The sequence below is a fragment of the Ciconia boyciana genome, chromosome 1 (assembly GCF_034638445.1).
Source record: "Ciconia boyciana chromosome 1, ASM3463844v1, whole genome shotgun sequence".
Taxonomy (NCBI): domain Eukaryota; kingdom Metazoa; phylum Chordata; class Aves; order Ciconiiformes; family Ciconiidae; genus Ciconia; species Ciconia boyciana.
The window spans coordinates 62,214,706-62,240,285 of NC_132934.1; the positions used below are offsets into that span (position 1 = coordinate 62,214,706).

At 44.0% G+C, this 25,580-nt stretch overlaps 1 long non-coding RNA gene across 1 annotated transcript; it reads right to left on the reverse strand.

Moving 5' to 3' along the window:
* Positions 1-3,758: 3,758 nt before the first annotated feature.
* LOC140656013 (uncharacterized) lies at positions 3,759-15,440 on the reverse strand. Its single transcript, XR_012043934.1, has 4 exons — positions 15,309-15,440; positions 9,434-9,571; positions 5,105-5,306; positions 3,759-4,496 (listed from the first exon to the last, which is right to left on the reverse strand). It is a non-coding gene; the product is annotated as an uncharacterized lncRNA (long non-coding RNA).
* Positions 15,441-25,580: the final 10,140 nt, after the last annotated feature.

A 25,580-nucleotide genomic window follows, 5' to 3' on the forward strand; every position in this document is an offset into this window, starting at 1 on the left:
CATTATCATTGTCACTTCCGAGGTAGATGCATCTCACCAACTCTTATATTCCATCCACCAACTGCTCAAATGTCAATACATGGTCAGTCAACAGAAAAGCATACACATTTACACAACACAATTCATTTGCCCTATTTTGGACATCTAAAGTGCAATGAGGTGAACCATGCCCTAAAAGTGCCCATCAGCTGAAAAGCTCCTGGATGTCTAGCTCTGATAGACACCTATATTGTACATTGGAAAAGTTAGGTAAAACAAATCCCAACACAGGTTTCTAAATCTTTTTGTTTTAAAGGAAATGCTGCCAAATCTCATATTCTCTGTAGTGTTCAGCATTATATTCCATTTTCTTGTCACCTACCTTACAAAATACCTTGCAGTCAAAAGTGGGAGCCACATTCTTCATTGTTACTTGAGCATGTTAATTTCGGTAGAGGTTCTTTTAGGTCAATAACATATCCTCTCTTTTCCTACATTTTTTCTACACAAAAAAATCCAACTAGGTACAAATATAAACATTTTCCTTTATAAAGTGTTTCCCATTTAAAGTTTTATCCCCATCTCAAAATTCAATACTTTCATACAAGATTTGAGTTCATTATGATCGCCGAAAATTATTTTTTCTTTTTTTTTTCTTTTTTTTTTCTTTTATGCTAAAACTGAAGATAAACACATATCCTCTTTACGTGGAATTTGTTCAGAAGACCATTTTAAGTCAACAGATGCTGGGAAAATCCTTTGTTATTTTTCAGTGGTAAAACAAGTTCTGTGCAGTTTTTCATTCTAGTTTACATGTATAACTACTACATGTTCAACTTATGCACATATTTGATTTAAATGTATGCTTAAAGTCCTTAGGACTTACGTGTGTTGAAGATTTTCCAAAATCAACAGCAAGTCAACATAGTCTTAAGTGGAAAGTCACATACCTCTTATGTTGTTATGCTTTTCCTATGTCTCATTCCTCTAATGTTTGCACTAGGAGAAAAAAATCCACTGAAGCCAGTAGAAGTACAGGTGTGAAAAAAGGATCCAAGGCTGAAAACAAGTTTTTTGTGCAAGGACAAAGGACAATTGCACTACTGAAAATCATCAGACTGAACAGGAGAGGCAGCAATTCATACTTACAAGTAGGACTTTTCTCACCGCAGTGACCTTAGGCTTGAGAAGTGCTATGAGGTGCTTAAGTGAAAAGCACTATGGGATTATAAGGAGCAGTTTAGAAACACATCTAAAAGAAAAGCATTTTCTAGAGCTAATTAATGCTAGTTTTTCTCTCTTTCACCATCCCTCCTCAATTGAAAGGTGTGACTTCAGGGACTCTTTCTGTTTAAAGGATGTCTAGGTGATATTACAGGAGAGGGAACAGAGATAATAAATCACACAGCAGCTGTTGAAATAATATTATCCAACCTGTAAAGACATTTTTCCAAATCACTTCACACATTCGTCACTCCACCAGCATTGCATCTGTATAATGAGTTACTCCTTACCTTTCCTCTCTGGTGTGGCTCCCCATTCTTATGAACTGCCTACACTGGAGTTAGGATTCCAACTGCGCTATGAAGTCTCTGCAAAGGAGTACATAAGTCAGCTCCAGCAAAGAGAATCTATAAACCCTGTTGATAGCTGACTATGGAAAACCACAGCTTACACGGTGAAGCATATGTTGACCTAAGGAAGATAAAAGGTTTGAGTTTACCAATAGTTTAACCGTATTAAGAAAAATTAGCACAATTAGAAAGGTCACCCAGTTTTAGTAATTTGATAAGTCTTCCTTCAGCAGTCTAGAAGGCAAAAAGGGACATTTATGTCACCTTTCTTCTGAACAGCAAGTTAACAACTTCTTACAGAGCAACAGCAGCAACTACAGCACATTTGCTGCATCCATTCTGGTATGGTTTCAAAACTGGTTTATGAAACATGAGCCATAATTCTATCAAAGCTGATCTATTCCTGGAGATGGGCTAGGATAACATATCCATATTGACTCTACAACATCTATCAAAGGCTGATGAGCAATGAATACCATTAAGCTGTCCATCTGACCCTGCACAGGAAGAAGAATGGCCATTTGCTATGTACGATTCATTGTCAAAAAAAAAAAATTCAGAAATGCTTTCTGGAGACTCCATGCTGCCTCATTACTTTCTTGTAGTCAATATTTAAGTAAAACCAATAGAGAATGCATATACATCGTTTGGACTGCAGAAGTTTACAACTTTGATGACTTTCAAACCTGTTAATTCCCTTTTCACTGGTCTCAAAAATCAAACAACGTTGCAAATGCATACTGAAAGACACATTGTTTTTCCCGCAAAAATCCATTTAGCTAACCCTGAGAAGAAAGCTTTCTGTGCATGCAACTGCAAACTATCCTTTCCAATGACACAAAAAGGACTTCGAATCACTTTATAAATAACAACTACTGGTGTAGTATCCATTTGAGTAAGAGAACTTCAAACTCAGACTATTGGAAAGCAAACTCATCTACTTCTACTGACAGAGTGCCACCCTTTCAGTGAATCATGCCATACAATAATCCAGCATTTGGCATAACCAGGGAGAGTGAGATTTTCTTAGAGAAGATCAACCACTGGAAGACCGAGAGATTGCTGCGTTGTCAGGAGATCCATTCACAGAAGTTCGCGTCTCTGCATGGTGCTAGCTGTTCATTCTCACCAAGACTGGAGATTTCTATTACCTTTGTGCGTGTCATTTACCAAATCAACTTTCTGTGTGGCCATACTGTAACTGAATGCAGTAGGCTAACCTTGGCCAGCTGCCAGACCCCCACCCAGCTGCTCTGTTATTCCCCCTCCTCAACAGGACAGGGGGTAGAAAATAAGATGGAAAAGCTTGTGAGTTGAGATAAGGACAGGGAGATCAGTTACCAATTAGTGCAACAGGCAAAACAGACTCTACTTGGGAAAGATTAATTTTATTAATTGCCAATTAGAAAGAGTAGTATGGTGAGAAAAAGACAGAACTAAAAACCCCCAAAACAAGAACAACAGAAGACCAACAAAAAACCCTAACCCCACCTTCCCCCCAAACCCCATTCTTCCCAGGCTGAGCCTCACTCCTTCACTCCTGACTCTTCTACATCCTCCTCCCCCAAGCAGCACAGGGGGGGTGGGGAATGGGGGTTGCGGTCAGTCCATAACAGTTCCTCTCTGCCTCTCCTTCCTCCTCATGCTGTCCCCCTGCTCCAGTGTGGGGTTCTCCGCAGGCTGCAGTGTGGATATCTGCTCTGACGTGGTCCTCCATGGGCTGCAGGGGGACAACCCTCTTCACCATGGTCTTCTCCATGGGCTGCAGGGTAATCTCTGCTCCAGTGCTTGGGGCACCTCCTCCCCCTCCTTCTTCACTGGCCTTGGTGTCTGCAGGGCTGTTTCTTTCATTTGTTTTCTCATTCCTCTCTCACAACTGCTATGCAGCATGTTTTACCCTTTCTTAAATACATTTCCACAGAGGTGCCACCAGCTTTGCTGATGGGCTCAGCTTTGGACAGCAGTGGGTCTGTTTGGAGCCAGCTGTGCCTGGCACGGGGGCAGGCCCTAGTCTCTTCTCAGAGGCCACCCCTGCAGCCCTCCCGCTACCAAAACCTGGACACAAGTCCAATATACTGAGGAAGTAGATATGATCACCCTTTGGATGTTTGGACTATAAACCTTTTCTCCCCCCCTTTCCCACATTACCACCAGTTTGTTTGTGAAGTAAAAAATTAAACAGACCTAGTTCAAACCACAGCCTGCTAGCCCACCATGTAACTGATGAGATTAAGGAAAAAAAAAACAAAACCATCTGTGATTCATTCTAAGGAGAATGTAAACCACGACCAGAAAGCATTTTAGGGAAGTGGATTTTAGCAGTGTGCGCACAGCTTTGGCTCCACCTTAACACAACTTCTACTGAAATGAGGTTTGAGGCTTTACAGAACTGAAGCAGTAGCAATCCGTGCCACTGGCACAAATCCCACGTGGGGCTGGGGAACCACACCATCCCTTCCTCCAGAAGGGCTCAGCAACAGCAACCAGTGCTTCTGGCCTTCTTCAGGCTAGCTGCTTCCCTGCAGAGCTCTTCCCTTTGAAGGCCAACCACAGGTTTCTTCTAGCATCGAAGGCAGAGAGCCCTCTAAGGCGTACAAGCCATTATGGTAAAACGCACTCACAGGTACTCAAGTGCAGGCAGCCACCGCTGTGTTTCTGAGGGCAGTTGACCTCATGGGCTTTGGTCCTCAGTAGGGAGGGAATATACTGTAGCATGCTAGGAGATTGCCTTTCCTCTTCTGGTAGCACGCAGGAGTAAAGCAACAAGTGAAGGCTTGTGACAGCACTTCTCTTTACTGCTCTTTCAGGGACAGTTAGAGAAGCTCCCTTAGAAGAGGGTCTCTTCTGCATTCCATAGGGGAGATTTCCCTGAAGTACCTGAAACTTTGTTGCTTCGGTTTGATGTTACACTGGGTAGTTTCAGACTCGCCAGAAGGCAGAGGGCTGACGGAAGACAGGAAAAACAGGTTGTTTCTTTAATAACTAAGTACAGTGGCAGGCCCTGCCTTTAGCTTAACCTTTGCTGTTATGCTTTTCATTACTTTATTTATAAATTCATGTTAATTTTTGTAACTACCTCTATCTGCCACAATACTAGCAGCAGGTGCCAAATCCATGTGTACTAAAGCAAATATCAAGTAGCTTTGCATTTAGGGCAGGAAAAAAAAAATTGAAATTAAATTCTCTCTCGAGGGACCCAATCATCCTGCCAGTTTAAGTTGCAACACACACCTGATGAAATGATTGTGCTTCAAATTAAGCCTTATAATTTGTGTATAAAACTGGGTCACAAAGCTTATTTCCTCTTCCCCTCACCCCCCTTCACAGCTCCTATACATGTTAGTGTACTATATTACACAAAGCAAAAAATATGCTGAAGGGCAGAGCTTTGTAGATGGCTTTTCAGCATATCTACACTGTGTGTTACAAGTATAGCTTGCAGCCAGCTTGAAATCTGAATCAAAACAAAGTATATTTTACAGAGGTGCTCTTTGAATCCATTATTGTTATGCTGCTTAGTAACCCTAACGCTATCAATGCGTTAATCTTACCTCTTTTTTTTTCTTCCCACATTTGTGTCACCAGCATCACAAAAATCTTGAGGGTTTTTCCCCCAAGTGTTTCTCATTCCCTTCAGTTATGCAGGCAGTTTCCAGACCGGAGTTTGTAAGCTAACTTAATCATTGTTGTTATTCATTTGCAAGATATCCATTACAATATGCAGTAGTTGCAGAAGATTTCCATTTTCTTCTCCTCCAGGTGCATGTCAAAAAAAAAAAGGATTTTTAAAAAAATATATCTAAAGTAATCGTTACTCATTTAGAAGAATTATCGTTATACTGTAAACTGGGAGATAAAACATTTGTCACATACTGACAAAGCTCCCCAGCCAAAGTCTCTTATCACTCAACCATCCAGACAAACAACTGATTGTTTTATCCCCCCAACAGATGTTCCAGCTGCTCAGGTTAGTGGAATACCCACTTCCACCTCTGCCCAACAGCAGCAGGCTCAAGCTCTTGAAAGTCACCATCTGACACCAGGAACAAAAGGTCAAACCATAGTCTAGACAGAAGCTGTAAACTGGGATGCTCAAAAGCCATCAGTCTGACAGACTGAAAGAGGAGCCTAGCAGGATTTTTGCAACAGATTATGTGCAAAATAGGCATCTTATCAAACATGCCTTCCTCCCATTAACTTAACAAACAATAAACACAGGTCAGATTTTTGGCCCACACTACAACCTGTATAATTTCATAGCTGTTTATGCATCTTAGTTTATCCAAAAAATAGCAGTTTTCTCTCTTTCTTTCTCAGCAAGGTACTCAATCACCTCATGTTAAGAAGCCAGATCCAAAAGCACAAGTCAAACACACCGTAGATATACCTTGATGGAGACAGGATCAACTCAACTAAAGTTACTAGAAGAGTTCCAGAGATTCATTTAACCCTGGGATTAAATTCAGTCTTCTGTCTGGAAACATCAAAATGAAAAGCCATGGCAAAACAGAGAATTAAACTATACAACTGTCACAATAACATTCTTTTTCTTTCCAAACCCATCACAATGCTGCTAGTATCATTCCAACATCAAGTAGTACAGGCACCCCAGCCAGCTCTCTGACACTTTTTATTTGACCTCCTCAGGGCCCAGATTTCACCCCACCTGTTTTATAGCTCACAAGTAGAATAGCAATCTGAAGGTGATGAATGAAAAATGCAGCAAAACATTCAGGATTTACACTCAGCTAGTGCCTCATCATGTTTGCACTTGCTAAGCTCTGCTGTAGTGTCATGGAGCAGAGTTAAACACCTTTTGCATTTTGCTACATAGCTCTAATATGCATGCAGCTCCTATGCCCCCTGCCTACTTTGATTACTCCTGCTTTTGGCAATTAACACCAGGAGATTAACAATTGGCTCCAGGACAATTGACTCTGGAGGCAATTAGCCTCTTACAGGCACCTCACTAGTTGCCAATTTCATAGAGGTGAGAGGTGCAGGGGCTATTAATGAAATGCATCAGGAAGAAATAACTGAGCTGTCAGTTAGTCTTGGGTCTCATCCATAATTCTGCTTAAGAACAAATGCCGTAATTCTACATCCCCTGTGAATCACAAAAGGCTAAGTGAAGTCACCTTAGAATTACTGCTTTCCTTTGCCACAAATAAGGGATTCATTGGATGCTCCTGTTATGGTAACACCCACTTAAAATTTTCCCTGTTTTATACAAATTAGGTGGTAGTGAAGTGAAATGACAAGGACATGGTTGTGCCAATCTGAAGTCATACCATTCCTGTCTAACTTCTAAAACACTGAGTAGACACATCTCTCTTGCCAGTCTCATGTTGTGTATAAAAACAGATATGTTCGCAGATGAGTGCTGTTTGCAATGCTGTGGTCAGTTCATAACCAAATCCAAAAATACATGAGCTGTTTCAGAAGCAGATGGTCTACTTGAGCCATTTAAACAGCAACAAAAATGTAAGATTGGGGGGGTTTTTTACTATTTGTAATACACAATGAGCTCAGTTCAGCAATCCTTAACTATTTGAAACCTTATTTATCTTGGTAAGAGTCTTGTGGGCATATATCCTTTGAGAATAAAGAAGATGGCTTCCAGGTTTTTACTGTTCAAAGAGCAAAGAAATACACTCCATTCAGCAAATCCTCGTGTTGGAAAACCAGGTAATGTACAAGTAACACACTGCTACCACAGCTGTATACCAGGAGCTTCTGGGGGGTAAATCTGTGAAAGGAATTAGGCGTTTTATCCCTGCAGAGGGATCCTCATGCTCCCAGAGGAGAGAGAGATGCTCAGGACTGGCAAGGAATAGAGTGCTGAGCTGTCCTCAGAGGGTGCTGCAGAGGAGGCTGCATCTTACATCTTGTCCCTTTCCTTGACTTCATTTTGCGGCTATGTCCACCTGGGAGCCCGCAGTTAAGTATATTATCCAATAATAACGTAGGTATTAACAACCCCTGCAGCCAGGACTGGAGTTCAGGACACCTGTCAGCTCTAAACACCAGGGTTGGAAGTCTCATGGGAGACAGTGTCATGAACTTTATTAAAGTGGAGATAAACAGCATCCGCTGCTCTCTGCTTGTCCACCATGCCAGTCATCTCATTGTAGAAGGCTACCAGGTTTAACCATGTTTTCCCCTTCATAAATCCATGCTGACTACTCCCAATCACCTTCTTATCCTTCATATGTTTGCAAATGGTTTCCAGGATTAGCTGCTCCATTACTGTCCCAGCTATTGAGGTAAAACTGACCAGCATGGAGTTCCCTGGATCCTCTTTCTTGCCCTGCTTGCAGATAGTGACATTTGCTTTTTTCCAGTCTTCAGGAACCTCTGCTGATCAGTATGACCTTTCAAAGATAATCGAGAGTGGCTTTCAAGAGGCATCGGCGAGCTCCCTCACCACTCATGTATGCATCCCATCAGGTCCCATGGACTTACACATGTCCAGTTTGTGTACATGTTCCCTAACCTGATCCTCCTCTACTGAGGGCAAGTCTTTGTTGCTCCAGACTCTGCCTCTGGTCTCAGGGGCCTGGGATTCCTGAAGGCAGCTCCTACCAGTAGACACCAAGGCAAAGGCATTGAGCACATACCTCAGCCTTTTCCATGTCCTTTGTCCCATTCAGCAGCAGGCCCACATTTTGCCTATTCTTCCTTTTGCTACAGATGTACTAGTAGAATCCCTTCCTGTTGCCCTTCATAGCCCTCACCGAATTCAAATCCAGGTGGGCTTTGGCACACTCAGACAGTGTCTCTACATTCCTCCTGGGTCACCTGTCCCTGCTCCCACCTCTTGTATTCTTCCTTTTTATATTTAGGCTTTGTCTGGAGCTTCTCATTCATCCCTGCAGGCCTCCTGCCACCTTTGTTTGACTTCATGCATGGTACAGATGTGGGCACTGACAGTAAGGGAGGGCTCCAGGAGCAGAGCGGGTTCCCTTTGCTGAGCTCAGAGAACGTCTCCCATGTCTGCACTTCCAGATAAATATATTTAGAATCCTCTCTGTGCAGCATCCTGGACATGCTGATGAACAAAATGGGGAAGGAAGGTCACCCTGGACTGAATGAAGAGCAAGGTAATACAGTCTGCCACAGAGATTCCTTTGAGCAGGACCAATCAGTTTAAAGGCGCTGAAACACCTTTTTAAAGAGCCGTAGCAATTCTGCTTTTCCTGCTAGCTGCAACACAAGGGACAGCAGGACGATCCCGCTAGAGGACCTCCCCTGTGCAGCAAGCAAAAGGGGCAGAATTTAAACAGTTTGAACACACATTGCAGAAGAGGATGCACAGTTAAGGCTGCACCCATTTGTCCTATGCTTGAGTCTGTTTCCTGGAGTTCATTGCCTGCTATTTCACTTTCTCTCTCCCATCCTAAAAATGTCTCTTAGCTTGTATAATCCTCCTTCAATAGATTTTTTCCTGTTAGCAAATTAAAACTAGTGCTCTAGAGGCCAACAAAAAGCAGTCTCTTAGTGCAGGTGGGCTTTTTAAAAGGTGCTGAGCATTTTATTTGAGAATTGGAGAGGGAGAAACAGTCACATAAAAATTAAATTACACCTGTTTGATACCAGTCATCATTTTATTGCACATAAAACCTGAAAAGCAAAACATTTACACTCTTCTATATTTTCAAGTCCGTTATCCTGTAAAATATTGTATTTAGCATAAAATATATTCTCAACCAAAATATTAACCTACCAATTACCCTAGACTGAAGGCAAATAAGTGTCAGTTTAATGGTGTCTGGCACTTCAGTTTAAAACCTTTCAGTTACAAAGACAAGAAAGTGAATTCAGAACCCCCATATGCATGCTGGGCTGGATCTTCTCCAGGCCACAAGCAAGGGATGTACCTGGGTCTGGTACCTGATCTGCAGAGAGGGCAAGAAATGCAACCACACTGCCAGTGTTCTCGGATGAAACTGGTTTGCCTGCACCACAGAGGGAATATAGCAGCTCTTCATAGCTTGATTTCTCATCCATGGTATTGCCTGTGAAGTGAGCACAGTATAAGGTGGGGTTGCACACAGGTATAACATGGATGGCGGAAAAGGACTGTGTGGCTATTGCTGCAAATCACCTTGTTAAGCACTTCCTAAGGTTTTAATCTACATAAAAAAGCCAGCCATTACCACTGTTTAATCTCTACCTAATTCATCCCCTCGAGGAAGGTGTTTGGGAGGCCTTCTCCATTTATGACAGGTAGCTCACCTAGGAATACATTGACAATTCAAACTCTTCAGTGACCAGTACTAAACAGCCTTTCACCATACAGCCTAAAAGGTCAGAATTTCAAGGCAAGACACAGAGCTGGAAGGAAGCATGGCAGCATACAGAATGGCAAACATTCCCCTGAAAAGTATATAGACTCATAACCTGGCAGTGTCTGGAGGGAGGATCCATACAGACCTGAGAGGAGCTCAGAGCAAAGTCCCCTGAAAACCTGTGTTCCTACAGAAACAGATACAGCTCCCCATTATCTGATAGAAGGCATAATATACCACACTAATTCCAACTGATCCAAGCTGGGTCCCTCCGTAGAAGATCATCTAGAAAAGGAAGATGGGCATGTCCTTTTCTGGCATGCAGAGCTCCAAGGCAAGGGTGCTACAAAAGAACAACAGCTATGCTTCAACATGTGCTGGTATTCCCGCATGTCTGTGATACGCGGTGTCAGAACAGGAGCAAAAAAGCAGTGACTGACAAACAGAAAAAAATATTATAATTTGGATAGTTTTAAAGCTTTTCAGTCCAACCAAAAGTAAAAGCCTTTCTACAGAGTGGTCAGTGTGTGTGAATGGAGCAGGATGCCTCTCATAAGAAAACATAGGTGTGCATTTTTATACCCAGGAATCAGTATAATGCCTGACTGCCTCACAACAGAAGTCATAGCAGAAGCTTAAGGGGATGGGAGAGGGAAAAGCCTTTGAATTTGACCCTAGTCAGAACAGGATTAGGACTTTAAGGCCACATGTGCAGTTGAAAAGGACAATACTGATGCATACAGCACTGGTAAAACAAATAGTCAGAAGAGCTTTGAAGAGCTACTGCTGCCAGTAGAGACCAACTTCTGTCTTGTGACAAGCATATTAACTTTTTGAAGCTCTGATCCAGGTGTCTCATCAGTTCTGTGATAATTCTCTCTCTCACCATCAGCATTGCACGTTACATTCATGCTGTTCCATTTGCCAACCAGGTCACAGGGTGCCGCTGCTCCGAGCTCATTTATGGTTTGATTCCACACACCCCTCCTCCATTTTTTCAGTCTTAAGAAAGCTCAGCTCCTGTAGAGAGGCCGAATTTTTTTCAAAAGCGCTTAAGCTCCCAGAGTCTCTTCTTGTTCTCAATGGAAGATGAACCCTTTAGAAAATGCCAAATCTCCATTTAGAGTGTGCAGCTCTGTTGGAAATATGATCCTTAGCATTTCGGATAGCATTACATACCCACATGCTATGCCTGTTGCAATTTGTTTTGCAGCTAAAAAGAAGTCCGATAATACACAACTGCATTCTTGATGAGTGGTCTGATACTGGACAAAGCACACTCCCTTTTATCAGCAAAAAGAATGCAAACCAGCTGCCTCTCAAGAGTGCAATTGTATTAGAGCCTGCTTAATCTTCATACTGAGATAAGAAATCTTACGTATTTTGTGGTTGTTAGTAAATAACTCCTGCACAATCTCTTGATTACATTTGTTCCCATGTCACCCCTATGGGGTAGTGTTATCACCTCCATCTTGCTGATAAGAAGTTGAGACAGCGAGATGGATTAAGTTAAGTCACCTGAGATGCGTAGAAAGTCTGCACTAAAACTCACAGCTAACCCAGGATTCTGCTCAGCACTTGCCAACAGATACGGACTCTTTACACAGAGGAACTACACAATGCTGAAACTATGAATTTATATTCCGGAATTAAAAAAACAACACATTGACCTCATTTGATTATTTTAAGGAATATATTGATAGCTAGTGCCAAGAATTACTACTGCATTCTAGAGAGAGTCCTAATACCAGATATAAATATGGAAACCAGCAGGCAGATGGAGAACTGCAATATGGGTCTCTAAGAAACCAGCAACAATGTTTAGTTTAGTACCACAAAGCTGCTGTATTTCTTTATTCAGCATATCAGTAGGAAAGTCCATTGGAAAAATGGTTTTGTAGAGTTGTTAAGGAGGGCGGGGGGGAGTGTTGTTTATCCTTAATGTCTTTTAGGCAATAGTCCTATGAGCCCTTACACCCCTTTATACCCCAAAAAGCAAAGGTGCTCACAAGTATTTCTCAAAGAGATTGTTCTTCCATGTAAAATATTTACAGATTTGGATTCTTCAAGACTAGAAACTATCATTTGTGAGCTGGGTAATAGTAATGGATTTTTTTTCCCCTGTGTGAATGAAGCAAGCTGATATTAGGAGGACATTAATATCTTACTGTCTTCTCCAGAAAGCCTTTCAGACCTAACTTATCTAAGTGTTCAGCCCTTTTTAAAACTTCCTACACCTACCTTTACCTTTTCCTTATCCATTCCCCTGGAACCAGAACCTACCACGCTCTAAGGGCATAGCTGTTATCATTGCTATGGGGCTTCCTGATCTACCGGAGGTGCTGTCCTTCAAGAGTCTCTGTAACTGAGGCCTGACCCTGGAAATGCTTTTGCACACATGATATCACTCAAAAGCGTTTGCCCATTCCGCTCGCACTACTCTGTTTCAAAGAGCATTTCCTTCCTCCTCCTTCATGCGCTGGGAAGATACCACACACGGTTGTGAGTGTGACCATAGCCCTCCAGGGCTGCAGTGTGCTCACAGCAGATTACTTGTCTACAAAGCATTTTCTCACCTGGGTCACCTCTTCAAAGGGAATTTCTCCAGCCTGGGTTTGTAATGTTTCTGTAGAACAATTATTACATTGCTATTCACCAGCATGAAATCCATGCTCCATATGAGTTCATCACCTATAGCACAGCAACTTCCTAGACATCCTGCTATGCCCAAGGTCCAATTATTTAATCCAATTTTCTCCACTTTAAGGCTGGCTGTCACAGTTTCCATTTGTGACTAATTCAGTAGCTCAATTTTAGAATCTGTTACTCCCAGCAATTTTAGCAAGACTGGTCTAATAAAGGCAATTTTTCAAAGGCAAGTTCGTGCAATTCTTTGTTTCTCCATCAGACTTGCAGGCAAACTATTTATGTTCAGTACACACTAAGAGGATCTCCAATTCTGGACGAGGACTATCCTTCACACGGAGTGAGATGTTACCATCATGCCCTCCAGGTACTGTCTTTTCTTCCCTACAGAAGCATCATTAGTAGGCTAATATTGCTAATACTGTCATCAGCAGACTTTTATTCTGCTTCCACCCCTACTACTAAGATGCTATGTAAGGCCAGTGCTTCACCTTCTGTGCCTCAGCTCCTTTACCTCCAAAGTACAGATAACATGGGTATTGTCATATGTGGCCACTGATGCTTCAGGAAAGAGTGAAGACTTCTGGACTAACCAGAAATGGGAGAGCAAGCCAGAATACAGCATTTAAATGCTTCCATCCCAATGAACTTGTTTGTGTTAACCTTAGCTACTTCTCCCACAGCAGCCTCCTTGCACTATTTCAGTATCAACCACTATCAGTAACAGCTTAAAAGCTCTTTATGGTCTGCCTCATCTACTTTCCAAGTAATACCGAACAGAACAAGTTTCCTGGCTGTTTTCTGTACTTTTTCTTTTGCAATCAATGTTCATCATTGCTAATTACCCATCATGTCATTACCGATCTCTAATCAGTGAAAAAGGCCGCCACAGTATCTTGTACTGGATATACCTTGAACGAAAAGACAGCCTCTCTCCCAGCGGGTTTACAATCTGCAGGTGACCATGGGTCAATATATGGATCCACAGAGTTCCAGGTAAGAGTAGAAGATGATGATTAGGTAAATGGCTCTCCCCACCCTCTTCCATACCTCATGTATGAATTGTGAAACCCCTCTCTCCTCCTGAATAGATTGATGCATACAGTCATACAATGCATACAGCCCTAGACTGATGCATACAACACACTAGACAGTTTTAGTCCTGGCTTCCTCATAAGGGACCATCTCAGCGCATTCCTGACACCAACTCAGCCTGCTTAGCTCAGGGCAGACAGGCCAGGGCAGCTCCAGGACCAGCAGCTGCTGGAGCCATCACATCACCTAGGGTTAAAGCAGACTAAGACAGAAGGGACTGCCCTTCTCTCCCCACCAGAGAGGAAAGCACATCTACAGGGCAGCAATACCCATGCAGCCTGAGGGGATGCTATGTTAGACCTAGATGAGGTAAGGAGAGCTGTGCTGCCCCTTCATTTAACTCCTGATGACCAAATGAGCAGCTTCTATCTTCTACCCCCAAGCAGATATACATTTACAAATTAGGGGTGGGGTGGGGGGGTGCAGTTCTGAGTGCTGCTTCTGGGTCTTAGGGTGAAATCAGTGCTGAACTTCAGCTGGAAAATCTAGCTTACTTAAGAGATCCCCACAAAGGAAGGAGAGCCTGGTGTTTCTATACCCTTAAGGCACTTAGGATTTTTCTAGGCTCCCAGGCAGGATCAGTCCTACATATAATGAAAACCGTAATGAAAACCAGAGACCCTTAGGGTGAAAGAATACAAAATAAGGACTCAGGCCTGAAAATGAACTTTTTGCCCTCTTGCCTACGCAGAGCCAGATCTGCTGGGACATGGACAGGAACAGGAATTCCCCTACACTGAGCTGTTCCCAGAAGGGAGGCCCTGGATCACAGCTAACTGGGTGGCCTTTTCTAAACTGCAGTTTCCTCCTCCTTTGCAACTATAGTGCAGCAGGGCCAGATCAACGCTGTTCAGTGGCACGGACAAAACTGAATTTTGCAGCCCTGAGAAGAGGAGCGGGAGGCAGAGGGGACAGCGGGGTTTCCTGCCCTCGGCGGTGCTGTGGGGCACAGAGGAGGTGGCACATGGCCTGCAGGGTGGGGGAGACCCCCGTCCCCCATGCCCCACACACCCTTACCACCACAGTGGCCCATTTGGCTCCCTGGGACTCAGGCACATGCTGAGGGGGGAACCGAAATACGGCCATTTGCTTCCTCCAGCCGCTGGGCCGGTTGCCCTTGGCAGCTGTCGGCATCGCAGTTAACAACAATTTGGTAAGAAATCTGCCTTTTTTTGCTCCGTTTCCCAGTTTATGGCCTGCTGTTGGTCAGGAGTTGCCTGAACAGGCAGCACAAAAAAACTCTGGCAGAACCAGACTTCCCGCAGGAATAAGCTAACAGATACCTCAGCTGGACATTTTTGGTAGCAGGAGGAGAAACTCCCAAATCTCCTGCTTTATTTATTTATGGTTTTTTCCTCTATATGAAGCACAGTTAGAGGAAAAAGAGCTGCGGGTGAGTCCTGTGGCAGGGGTGCTTTTAACCATTTGCCTCCCATTGCCGTTCTCCCTTCGGTGCAGCTTCACTTCGGTTTCCTCGCCGGGTTCCCCCTCACAGCGAGCAAAGGAGCTCTCCAGGATTTTCCTTCCCCAGTGATAAATGAGCTTTCGGCAGGAGTTATTCAAGCTACACTGTTCCTCTCTAGATTTACAGCAGCTTCGTTATCATCTTGAATTATATATAAACTGTGGGCCGGCTGCACGCGATCATGGCAATCTCCTGAACGCGAGTGGTGAATAACCCGAATACCTCTGGGGTGGGGGAAAAACACAACCGCGGTTTTACCTTTCAGCCGGAAAGGTAGGACAGGGAGCCCGGCTCGGTGCGGGCTCCTCGGCGGGGCTGGAAGCCCTCGGGGCGCGGCGCTGCGGGGAGGCGACCGGGGAAGCCCCGGGGCCACCGGGAGGCCGGGGCCGGGGCCGGGGCCGCGCGGTTGCAGCGCCACCTGGCGGCCCGCCGAGGCGGCGCTGGCGCCTGCCGGTACAGGCTCATGGCGCTGCCCCCGAGGCACGGCTCTGCCCCGGCGGGAGGTTTGTTAGCGATCGCCTGCAGGCTGCAGAGCTCGGATGTAAGGTCACGTTGCCCGACGATTTAATAGCGGCGATAACGCTGCATGTGCCTGTGGGGGGCGAGTGAGGTCCCGGGGGGCTGCAGGCCCCTCTCAGGGCCAACTGCCGCCACGTACTCCCGGTACCTGTCACCACCATCAGAGCCTGCCACTGAAACAGACCTGCCATCACCCTGGTCCCCATCTGGATCCTGGAAGTCACCCCAAATCTGCCAGCTGGGTTTTGAGTCCCATCGCCAGCCCTGGCCGTGCACTGTGGCAGCAGGTGACAGAGGTCAGGTCTGTGAGAGTCAGGTCTCTGAGGTCCAGGCAGAGGCAACCATGACAGGCCTTCCAATGCCCTCTCGGTGGGAGCGGGGTTACTTACGTGACAAGGGCAGCTTCGGGCAGGGAGACCACACAGCTGCGGGAGAAAGGCCTGTGGCAAGGAAGCACTGGGCACCCCCTGCTCCCAGGCGCTCATCAGTGTGGGATAACCACCTGTGAGGGGAGGCCGGCGGTCAAGTGAGACCACCACTTTGTTCTGCGATAAACTCATGTTGGTCCCACCAAGAAGTGGAGAGAAGAGCAAGTAATTCAGTGTCATTCACCTGAAGGTTTCTCCTGAAATTGGAGCTGCTGGGCAAAAAGAGTGAAAGAAGGAAAAAGCGGGGGGGAAATCTCAGCTGCTTTCACGTCCCTGCTTCCCAAAGTAATTATCCACAACCTCAAGCTTATTTCAGGGACACAGGAGCTTTGTCTGCTTGTTTTACCTAAGCAGTGTTTTACAGCGGGGAAGATCTGAGGGCTTTTTTCCACTTGGACAAAGGCTGAAGCTGCTAAAGGAGTGGTATAACATCGCTGTGCTGAAGGTGATCACATCTGTATAAACAAAACTTTACAGTAGAAGCTCCCTTTAGCCTGTCTCTTTTTTTTTTGTCATTTTCCATTGATAAATACACTCGGATGGTCCTTGCTGTCACATCAGAGCATCTCAGAGTTGGCGCAGCACCTATGATGTTATGCTCGCCTGAACCTTAAAACCAGGCCTTGAACTGAGTAGACTAACAGCAGGACCGCATTTCAGCTGCTCCACACCAAAGGCACAGAGGCACGTACCAAAGCCCTCAACAGGTACTGTGACATTGCTTTAGAAGTAAGGGGCTTCCTACCACATGTACAGTTTGAAAAAGGAATTAGCAGGTATTCCCTGTAATTTCAGAGTAAACATTCTCTTGTATGACCACTTTAAATGTGATTGCCCATGTGGCCTTTGTTTGGGAGTTTTGACGGGGTGGGATGAGGGGGTTGGTTGCAAATTCTTTCTTGCCCCAGACATTACAAATCCTTTGAAAATGTTTTCTTTTTTGCATTTTTCTCAGTGGATGACTGCAGAGATCAGGAAGAGATGCATAAGATAAGGAATGTCTCCAGTCTGTGCTGGGGCTGTATGCTCTGCTACAGTCAACTTGAGATCAGAGCAGATGAGCAAGCTTCGCCCATAAGCCACAACCAGAGAAGGATAGCACGGGGAAACGGACAACGCTGGGAACTGATATGTAATGGCTTCAGAATACAGAAAGCAGTGAAGGAGAAGCCCACACCAGAGTATTTTAGTCTCCCTGGCAGATAGTCACCTTTGAGAGAAAGCCCTCTTCATAAACAGAATATTCTCCAAACCACGCTGTCTTACAGAGAAGCAGGCTTTTAACAAAATGCCTTTCTTAACCAGTTTGCTGTTCCCATCTTTACCTTTTGGCAGGGGGGAAGGTAGTATTTATAATGTGGACTTCTACTGAGAATTACAGATGAGCCCTTGTCTCAGCAGAAACAGAGAAATGTCATTGAGAGGGATATGTGACAAGTTACAAAGAGGGTTATTCTGAGGAGTGGGAGGTTTTTCCAGGATTTCCATTTCTTGTCAGAGAAGATTTTATTTGCAGGGAGGCTGCAAGGCAAATGTCCATGCTACAGTGGGCATCCCCACACTTCTCTAGGAATTTTTCGTACATAGCGTTCATGAATGCAGAGCTGGAAAGGACCTGATCCTTGCAGGGATGAACTAGGTATATGCCATGCTTGAGAGACAGTTGTCTACCTGTTTCTTAAAGACTTTTCCCAGCACTGCAGATACTACAGTCTTCCTGGATAATCTATCCCAGTGCCTTACTATCCTTTCAGGACAGGTATTTCCAGATGCCTGAGCACAATTCCTGTGACAGAAATAAATGCATATATCTGGTGTGGCCAGTAGTGATGCATGGTCTTGCATCAAGCAAGGCTGCTGGCCATCTCAAAACTCCAAACAAACATTCAAAATTTTCAAATTCCACTTGGCAAAACTTCTGGGCACAAAAACTGTAAGGATGTCAAATGCATGCCATACCTATCCCTGCACTTTTCCATTGGCACTGCAGAAAACCATAATGCCAAGTCAAAAAAATTGCCATTTTACCCAGTATTATCCACTTTAAGGAAGAGACGATACAATTTTTACAAGACTGTGCATTTGCAGGATAGGCTGAGTGCCTGCGGACTGCAAGCACAATAGCGCATGTTACCTGCACAGCACAGCTCTTGTGCAGAGGACTCCTCAAGGCTGGTGCAAGGACTGCTGTGTGGTCTGAAGCCTTAGCAGTGCGAGGAGGTGAGCAAGTAGCAGCTACTGCTGCCAGCATCACTGGGTTACCCTGGCTCCCAGCTTCATGCTCTGCCTTAATTCATCCTGTGTTAGAGCCATAGCAGTGGTCTCCTGCCGGAGACCTATGCCTGAAGTGCCTTCTCCCTTCAGCACTTAGAGCTACTTGGCTTTGCCATCCTGCCACCAAGAGTGGTGTAGGTTTTTGAGTGGTTGTAGGTCCCAAACATGCATCACTTAAAAACAAGGGATGCTGTGTAAAATATCTACCACATCAAAATTTCTATCATATCACCAGCAATTAAAGTAGCTGTTTATAATACCCCACTCCTTCAAAAGCTGTATGTTTCTTTGTGTTTATAAAAACACGTATGTTTGCTTGTTTAAGAAACAGGTGTGGGAGTGAATCCAGTTATAGTGTGTGAAATTCTCTACAGCTTCTCAGTTTAAACTCTAAACTGATTATTCTCTGAGGCTACACTGTTAACTGAAACAGCAGCCATGCAGGAAAGGTAAACTGTTTGGCTTGCCAACGCTTGCATGATCAAATAATTAATCAGCCTCGAAGGCAAAATTAGATTTCCAGGAACCCTGCTTCTTTGGGATTAGATTTTGGAGTGGAAAAGGTCAGACTGAGCTACCAGCTCTAATAACTCACTATACTTTCTTCTGTCATTTTTATTTAATTTGTAACAAGAAAAATAAGCTTCCATCTGGAGCAAGGTAAAGGAGTTTTCTCTTTCTTGTCAAGGTCCATAGGGCAAAATCCTGACATACTTTCTTAAACCTCCAGTAATTATTTTTGGCTTGGTCCCAGTTTAGTTTCTAACAGACACTTGCCTGCAATACAGAAACCCCCCTTGCCAACAGCAAATTTATCCACTCTCTGGAGAGAATCACCGGGCTAGAGGGTCAGGACCCACTAACTTGCCATTTACCACAGATCTGACCAAGATACCACTTCTACCGAGACTGGATTGTGGAGCTCCTACTGCTGCTGAAAGATGGCAGGATCTGTCTCACATGAAAGAGGAATTAATCCTCTTGTGATATTTAGGACCTGGAGAATGAGTGCAATGGGCAACAGTGAGCCCAAAAGTACTTGACCCATCCCTATGGAGATTACGAGCTGCGCTGGTGACATAGTAAGCCCCTGGTCCACAGAGCATGCTCACATGATTAGTACCTCTAAATTTCCATGGGATGCCAATTTCTGATAATGATTTACTCAGACAGTTGTAGACTGTGGAGCCTCTTAAATGCAGAAGTTAGGCTCAGCTTCAGTTGTCCTGAGCTACTCTGAAAGCAGAGATGAATGGGACAAAACCCACAGCATGCAAAAACATCAGGGCTTTTCTTTCTGTTGAGGTGACATCTTCCATCTCTTTCCAGCACAGCTTTGACACCATCACCTGCGAGTGGCTGGCTCCATTTCTGACACTTACATACAACTGTAATAAGCCTGCCCCAAAGGCAGAATCCCCCATGACCCTCATTACTAACAATTTGAATTTTTTTTTCCTCCATAATTATGTGATAAAAAATATTTATTATTCCTTGCAGCACTTCAAAGCTAAATAGACAAGACAGACAAAGACAAGGCAAGGTATGGTGGCAGGGTGAGATGGTTCTCCACAGTCACCTAGCAGGTCAGTGGCTGGGCTGAGAGGAAAGCCCTGGTCACACAGTACAGTTTGTATTATTGTAGTATCCACAACCTTCAGCCATGCAGCAGGACTCCAGAATATTCCCGACAAGCACATGCTGGGAACGGGCACTTTCTGCCCTCACAGAGGATGTCCATATCACCTTTAGAGCACCTCCAAAGAAGAAGTTTGTGTGCAGCAAGCAAGACAGTGAGTTACAGCGCACAGCATATTAACTTCCGACATGGTTATGCTTGAACTGCATGAGGAGCGAAGTACCCTGCTTCCCACACACACAGCGCACACGCGATGTCTGCACAGGAAATGAATGCAGAGCAAAGCAGGTGCTGCAAGTCCACAGCTTAGCTTTCCTGCATGCTGACTCCCCCCAAGAGACAAGCCCAAAACAGCACTGGTGCTGACATGCGCATCCAGCAAAACCCTCGGAGCTTGTGAGGACGCTTGGGTGGATCTGTGGCCCAAAATGTCCTCCCTTCTGTTTACTGACAGGCACAGCCTCGTAGGATTCTTTCTTTAATATGTAAGTTCCTTAAGATGCATATGTCAGTGGTTAAAGTGGGCAAGCTGGGGTGTAAGGAAAATACTTCTATCCTACAGCTTAGGAGTGGTCTAGCTGAATAGCAGTCTTCTGTACATTAGGTACACAGGGCATCAGTAGAACTGAATGTAATTCATGCGCTTCCTACCAGCCCTAAGCTCAGCTCTCACTAGAACTTTCAGTCCTCTCCTTCCCTGAGCAAAGAAATCTTTCCAGTTTGTTTGTTTTCTAAACAAAAATTAAAAACTAGGAAGAGGGGTATTTCTAAGCTCTCTATTCACTCCCAGTTGTTTACAGGTATGCTGCTGGGACAGCAAAGTCTGGTTTTAGTGACTGGTTGCACTGTGAAACTTCCCAACGACAGATCTCTGTTTTGCCAAGAATAACCTTTCTGTACCAAATTAATTTCCATAGTGAATGTACAAGGGGGAATGGAAATTTTACGAGTATGCTTGAGAAATAAGACTTTCAATTATAGGCTCTCAACAGGCCCTGGAAAAATTTTTTTTGGTCCACTCACCTATGTGTTTTAAAAGTATGTAAGGCAACAGAGTACTGTTGCCATTGTTTTTAAACTTTGAGAACAGGAAGCAGATTGTGTCTTATCAGGAAACACCTCTGAGGTTACATGTAAATGACACATGCACACAGCTGGACAAGATGTTTGTTGACAGTAAGCTCTCAGCTACTGCTTTCCACTCTTTACAGTTCCAGCTAATGTCACTGTCTTTGAAAAATAGGCAGAAGAAGAAAAAGTGTACTGCTTCAGGTTACCCAGCTGCAGTAAAACTGGGAGTCCTCCTCTCTTTTGCCACAGATCAAAATCTTTTCCACTTCTTCCTCTAACTTGCAAGATTTCTCTTGAGCAACCTTAACTCCATTGTATTTAGGAGTAACCAAGAACCAGGTTTCTAGCTGTGACATTCTAGTCCTTTTCAAAGATACCTGCAGTTGGCATTTATATGAAAGGGAAGGAAATATAGGGTCATCTTGGAGGGAATTCATAGCTGGACAAATTTAGCCACGTTTCTGCCACTGAGCTACTGAAATGGGTTGAACACACCTGAGAAGTGGGATGCTGTGAAATGGAGATTTTTTTTAACTGATGTCTTTTACTTGAAAAATACAGAAAAATTTTTGTTTATCTGTCACTCAAAAAATCCCCAAACCCAAAATGCTTTACAGAAAAGTTTACCAATTCATAACAAACAGCAAGTCTCAGTCATTGGCTAGGGCAAATTGGTCTAAGTTCACTCATTTATTATCAGCTTAACATGTAGTTTACATAATGTATAAATGATAAAACTTGTTCAATCTGAACAAAAAGGTGGACAAAGGAAAAACCGTGGCGCTCTTTTCACAGGTGGAGAAATGGAGCATCAAGACAGGGATGACAGGTCTGTCTTGAGCTAGGACCAGCTTGCATGGACCAGCTCTTCCTGACTTGGACAGAGCACCCAGTGCTTCTGGACATACATGTGTGGGCTTACTGCTGTGGGTGAAGATATTAAACCAGTGTTTACAGTAAATGCGATGCAGGGAGAAGCCAGCATTGTGTTGGATGTTCCCTACCTTCTTTTCCCATGTGGAGTGATGTCACCTCATGTGAGGCTCACGACACACCTACTGTTTCAGGTCACATCATGGGTATGATTCACAAAGTTATTTCACTGAGGTGGTTGAGTTGGCAAATGCCTCCTGTGAGGGCTGAGAGGGTCAGACAGGAACTACCATGTCCCAGTTGAAAATCTGTGACAAAATAACATCTCAGATACTTGTGAGGATGAGAAACAATATTTTCCAGGGTGTCCAGGTCCAGCCAAGACATCTGGTGATCAAAGCTTGACAGGCTGGGCAGTTCATGCCTGGGATCCCAGCTATTCATGCCACCGAGCCTGACTTATTGCTTGCACCCAGCTCTGGGCTGCTGTGCGTGGTGATAGCCAGATGTCCACATGATGTCTGTCATCACTAGAGAGATCTCAAAATTACCTACCTGTCTAAGGAAGAGCAAACCGGTCTCTTTTCTGTCCTAGTCCACTTACATGGCCACAGAGAACCATCCTTCCTCTGACAGGAGCTACAGAAGCGGAGAGGTCTGGCATGGCAGTATGTCAAAGGCAGTGTTTTCCCTGTGATTTTTATGACTCTCTGCAAGAAGGAAATTAGAAACTGAAGTCTACAGTCTCTCCCATTTATAAATGTGTCCATAATGTGTACGTTGTGCTGTAGGTTAATGAGGCAGTTCTCAAGCAAGACTAACTGCTGCTTCAGACAGCCATCAATTTTTTATGATTGCAAGACCATTTCCCTACTAAAAATGAATGTTACATTCCCCAAGGGATGGACTGTATTCAGTATCAGTCAGGTGTGTAGGGTGGGAAGATGAGAATAAAATAAAAAAAAAAGCACAGAAGACACAAGCTAGTTCCCCAGCTTCCACACCAGGGAACAGGAACGTGACTTTCCTCACTGTCACTACTGAGCATCCTGAATAAGGTTAAATATGCAGACATGTGGATGTGCTACTGACCCTCGGTGATGGGGCTCTCTCTAAAGTGATGCTCTAGGAATTCAATGCTCAATACAGGGCAACAGTGACTTTGTACAAGATCAGCACAAGTGTCATCCTGCCTCAAGAGCCTGGGACATTTTTCATGCCTGAGAAAGACAGTCCAGAGATTGCTCAATGCTGTAGTTGAGCTTTTTATCAACCTTAGCCTGTATTTGGGGCAGATTCCAAGAGGCTATCTATAGCTGCATTAGCAGAAGAAGGGGAGTCACCTCACCCACCAGTTTGTTTTAGGACATCTGTCTAAGAAAAGTGGGAAGAATTGTCCTTTGTAGGTGCCTCTCTCTCTCATCCTTTCTCCCTCTATATCAACTGTAGAAGGGAGCCTGATGCCTAACCTAGATTAAAAGCATATTTTTAGATGTCTGAAGCAAGGGGAGATGAATCCTCATCTGAAGTACAAGCCTTTGACCCAGTAACTCTGACCAGATACAACTGGTGGGTCTGAAAGGATTCCAGCTACCTTCATTAACAATAATCCACATTTTAAACCTGATTGGTAAAACCATTACCACTCAGTCTGAACCTTTTCAGAAGACTAAGCCAAAAGACCACAGTATGATTGTAACTATATGCTTTGGTTCAGCTTTGGGCTGGCTTGTCCTCACATACCTTATTTTGACTGTATGTAGAGAAATAAGTTACGTCTATGCAAAGAACCTTGTATCCTAATAACCACATCTTTGTTTTGCTTTTGACTAATGAAATGAGGCAAGCTGAGAAAAATAAATAAAAAACAGGCCTCATATCACTAACCAACAAGATGTTACATTGCCATTGGCATAAGTGCAGCTGAGATCTTTATTAAACTGGAAAAAGTTCATTGTGAACGTTACAACACTAAATAGGCTCCTAGTTAAATGCAATCCAGCTACTTTAAAAACTGTTCTGGTGTTGGTTCACTGACAACAGCTTAATGATTGTCTGAGAAAGCCCATGCTTAGGTTCATGCTTAACAGCATTTATTTCCCCCAACCCCTCCCCATGCTTGGAGTTCACGGCTGAAAACTCTGGGCCTCAACAACATTAACATTTTCTAGGCATCTCCCATTATTCCACAGTCACAACCACAGCTATGATTGGGTTTTGCCATTTGCAACTGCGTTGAAGAAAGCATTTCTGAGGTTGGTCTATTGCAGGGACGTAGGATGGGAGGGCCTGGATGTGAACCCTTAAACGTATAACTGCCTTTTGCTACAAACCACAACAACCACTACTGAGTTTACCTTTCTGCTTCAATATCTGCATGGTGAGATACAGCTGGATTATCTTCCAGTCCCCTAAAGCAATTTAAACATGTTTCTTGATAAAGCAAGGATGGACCTCGCATTACTTTGCCTAGAAAATGTTGTTTTCCAGACCCAAGTCAATGAGGACCTTTTCCGTTAAGCCTGAGTTAACACAATATAGATAAAAGTAAGCTGATGCATCTACTAGTACTGCATCCATTAAGCAAACAATTTAAATATTTATGAGGAAGGAAAATATTCCAGCCTTTACTACAACTATGATAGGTCTCCTAATGTTCTGGAGGGAAATACTGTAAATCTTATGAGCATACATATGTAACTACCCTGAGTTGCTACAGAACAATTATTTGTGGGGCAGAATATCACTCAAATATGCCAGATTTGGCACATCAGAAGTATTTCCAGTGAACTGTGTATAGGCCAAGGACCAACTGTATAGGTTATTTCCCTTTCAATAAAACCCACAGACCAAATATTATCAATTTACTATGGGTAACAATATTGGTAATGCCTGTACCTTCAGTTTTTCGAAAGAGCCAGCTTGCATATTGGATGGTTGGTAGGAGTCATTCATAGGAGACGTGATGGTTTTCAGGGCTGGTGAGCACCCACTGCATCACTGGACTGCTGAATCCTCATAACACAAAGGCAGCCAGGCCAGGTCGTAACCACAAAGACCAGAGACCACCATGGAGGAGCAGGGTGATTCACTGACTCCTTCTTAAACACCCCAGCAAGGAGGAGGGCAAGTCCATAACCAGCCAGACCACTTTTGAAAGAGCAAATATTTATCAGTGCCTATGCCAGTACAGCCTCAAAACACTGACACAAGAACTGGTTGAAAGAGGCATCTCTCCTCCGTATTCCTTAGCCATTTGGAGAACAGCAATCACTGTATTTTAAAAAGCTGAAAGGCTTGAGACAAAGTAGTATTTAAATGCAGGAAGGGTGCCAAAATGATAAGTGCAGGGACTCAAGCTTTCCATTCATATGCAGAACAGGTATAGTACAGGCTGTAGCAATGCAAACTTCAATTTATCTGTATCTGTGGTCCCCCCATCTCTGGAGTATGGCAGCTTCCTCCAAGTGCTCTGACACAGCAGTAGTATTTTCTTCTCTTGCAGCACACTGGAGATAAAATTTGGTTAATTTCAAGCTTGTTTGCCTGCTCTGGCTCTGTGTGTGTGTGCGTATGAGTGTAAAGAAACTTCAGCGCCTTTGCCTGTCTGTTTTTGTGCATAGCGCTGCTCAGAAGAAGGACACTAGACATCCACAAGCTTATAGGAATAAACAAACGTAATGTAAAATAGAGACACACAAAAGTCCACAACTCCCGAACTGTCTC